The sequence below is a fragment of the Trichinella spiralis genome, assembly GCF_000181795.1.
Source record: "Trichinella spiralis strain ISS 195 chromosome Unknown Scfld610, whole genome shotgun sequence".
Classification (NCBI taxonomy): domain Eukaryota; kingdom Metazoa; phylum Nematoda; class Enoplea; order Trichinellida; family Trichinellidae; genus Trichinella; species Trichinella spiralis.
In genome coordinates, this window is record NW_003527549.1 from 70,333 (window position 1) to 74,276 (window position 3,944).

Genomic DNA, 3,944 nt, shown 5'->3' on the forward strand with positions numbered 1-3,944 from the left:
AATGTGTTCGTAATGTGAAACATATTTGGAAATAGTGTGTATTTTTGAGTATTTAGATCTTATCTACGAAAATATCAGCTATTTTGGAATAAGACCTCGCTGAAGGTATTCAGCGTCCATGGAAGAATTATGACTATACATGCAGTTAGATCGAATATTTCTCTCTTTGTACATGTGTATAACACTTTTCTGCGAATGCACCTTCAGTAAGGTATATAAATCTGGTAAGATTCAAATATGTTTTTACGCGATGAATTTTTCGTCATTGTTACCTTTTCCTATAGCAAGACTCCAGAACTTTCTGGTCCAGACAACCATCAACGCAAGACATCAAACAAAACTTAAACAACAAACAACCACACTAGTTTTTCAGGCTTAATTCAAGCTGTTTACGCTGCAGGAAATTTGTCTTCGTTGCGGAGGATATCGTAACAGGGATCGATGTCGATTACCAAATTCATGATCAGAAACTTGGTCACTTTGAAAATATTCATCAAAAAATGACTCAAGAAATTCCTATTCAAAAGCAATGACAAACACAGCCGTATCTGCTGCTGAACCACTGATGATGGCACTTCTGTCATTGACGCTCTGACGATGTCCTTTCCATTCATTCAAAAACATTAAATTATCAATCACTGAAGTGGATTCACGATTATATCACACCATCCTTATCAGATATCCTTTCCGAAAAATGTCAAGTGCAAACAAAATTACCCTAATTCCTGACTGTGCTATTTCAAAAAGAAACGGATAAAAAGGCAATTTTCAAGTTAAGGTACACTTCTCAACAATTCAGAAGAGGCGAAGACTTATCACCGTCGAAAGGCGTTTTTCAGATCTGTTGAGCTTGAAGTGATTTAATCTTTTTACAATCAGTGCACAAAATGCATCAGAAATACTTCAAGAATTCCAATCATTATTTTTAAATCAACCGGCAACCATCTGCTTCTGCCATTTGCACAAAAACACGAAGTATATTCCCTTTACATCGTGAGAAAAGATAAATCAAAAATAACAGACTGATTAAAAAAAGATTCTATAACTAGTGAGTCACTCAGTTTGATTGATTCTAATTGTTATTTGTTTAATGACAAACATTAGTGTATGCACTTACAGCGATTAATTAACTGAATAAGATAGCAAGGGTTAGTTAGGAATTTGAGGCTTAATTAATTAATTACACTTAATGGAACGGCATCAGTTGAGAGTTGCACACAGCGGACCTAGACAGGAATGTGTAAAATGTGCAGTGAATTAACATCAACTGTACATAATGATGAAACTTAGATAAAAATATGAATTAGATATTACTGTCTCGTGTTTTGAGGAAGCATTCTTGTCTATTGGTAAATATGTTGGCTTTCGGGTGGGAATACAAGTTTTTGATAAATTGCGCTTATCTTAAGCCTATCAACAGTCAGTGGTCGATGGTAAAACTAATGGTTACGCTACGATGTTTTTCGAATTCCACGCCTGCAGTTTATCAGAAATGTTCAGAGTCACAGACAGAATCGCCGTCGATGATATTCCTGGAGTACTGCAATACTTTGATGACATTCTTCCCACAGCTGTAGAATAAGAACCATTTTCATGTATTACAACACATCTAGGATAGTGGCTTACGACTAACAGCGATAAATGAAAATTCTACCATTAACCAATAAAATGCTTAACATATGAAATCATTACCAACGGTATCAATCTCGTCGGGAATAAATTTCAAACAATTCATAGCGCTGCTGTTCCGCGTTACCAACAGCAGCTATAAACTTTTCTAATACTATTGAATTGTCCCAGTTTTAAATGTAACCTTGATAATATTCAAATATGCATATTCAAAGTAGTTAGATGTACTTTCATTGCCAAACTTGACTTCTCAGGCCGTTATCTCATCGTTGCGACAGATTTTTGTAATTCACAATTTTTCTCTAACTGTAACTTCTAAAAACATTTCGCTGCTCACAGTGAATAAATTTCTGGTAAAGATAGTGTATTCGACAGATTACTAGCCATCCGGCTGCTAATTAAGAAGCAGCGACGAATGTGCACATGGTCAAAATGGTGAAAACGCTTTTGAATACAGTAACTGAGGGTGGTTAGCAGTTTCATCATTTTTGCAACGCGTCACCGGAATGGATCAACTCGCCGCTTGATCTGTCAGATTTCACAGTAAATTTTTAAAATTCTCAACTCAACAAAGTCAAACAAACAAAAAGGTCAGCAAACAAAGCTCGTAATAAGATTTATTTGTTCCATTATTTAATTAGACGGTAAGTGCATTATTCGACTATGTCGTAGTTGTGTGCCCTGCCTTGAAGATACGTGACTGAACCGACTTGCACGATTGTGTACATTCATTCCAATTTTTCTATCGATATTGACCAGGGAATAGATAAGTTCACTTTCAAACAGGATCAAAACGTGTTGTTTATTTGAAATGCAATTAAAATTATTAATTTGTTAAATTGATTAAAATTAATTATTAAATTAATATTAAATTAGTTTTGATATCACGTGACTGAGATTCCAGTTTTGCTTAAATGAAAAACGGCACTATTTCGTTCCTCGTCAGACTGTCATGTGTAATAATACATGTACGTGATATATCTTCCAGATACTATATCCATCCCCCTATAGATTAGACGTATCAACGCCCCTGAATGCAGATACATAATGCAGATACTGATAAAGTAATGTAGTAGAAAGATGTTCGGCTAGTGAACCTACAACATAAAGTTATGCCACAGACACAGATAATCATGGCGAGTTGATTGCCGCGGCGAGTTGATCTAGACCCTCACCTGAATGCTCTACGACAAGAAACTGTCGAACGGAATTGCTGGTGACTTTACGAAGTCTGTGAATTGTACTTAGCAGAATGCATTTTGACTTTGCACATGACCATTGTGAGATATCATTAGATACCAGCACACGTGTGCACAGAACTGTAAGCTAATAGAAGTCTTAAGTAGTGATTAAGCCAACTGGACTTTTTTCATATGGAATGAAGGCTGCTGATGGGCACACTTTGAATCACCGCACTGATCTGATAATTTTATATACTTTCCCACACTTTTCATTATTTTTCCGTCGTTCTGCATATTCACATTGTTTAGTCGTAGTTTCCACGATAAAAATTTGATCGTTCATTACATAAATACAACATCCATTGATTTATGAGTGTTATAAAACTTATTTGATTGCTCATATATTCTTCCAATAATGCAATTCGTTGCATTTTCCATTCTTTTATTGCCTTAATGATTAAAAAGCATGTGTCTGTAAGCATAATTTTACCCTCAAACTTTAAAAATGGGCTCAAAAAAAACTTTAAAATTGAATTGGAATTAAAGATAAATTCGAATATTTTTTGACATTAAAAAATGAATCATGCGTTATGAGATTTATTAAGTAACGCTGAAAATTTTGTCACAACGCAGAGTAAGTATCAATTTGGACTTTTATAATTATTATATGAATGTGGTTTTTAAGTAAAATTGTTAATGTAAATTGGGATGACACCACAACATGTAAATTTATGCCAGTGGTGATTAGGGAAGAAATTTTGTTATTTTCTTTTAAACTGCATTTAAAGCAATTTATAAAAATAGACAAACTTTAACAATTAAGTCCTTAAATTTGAAACTTGAAATTACAAAACTAGAATCATGTTTTTATGTTGAAATTTTATAAAGAAAAATTATTTTTAAAGCTATAAAATTTTGACTTGTGCAGCTAATAAAATTCGATGCTATTTGCACCAATGAAGAAGTATTTTGTTGTGAATCACCAAAAATACAAACAAAATTTAAATTTTTCAATGAAATTCCTCGCTGATAAAATTCAAATAAAAAGTTCATTCCTATAAAAACATTACTTTTCATAACATCCGGTTAATAGCATATCTGATACTACTTTGCAACTTTATAATTTTGTATTTA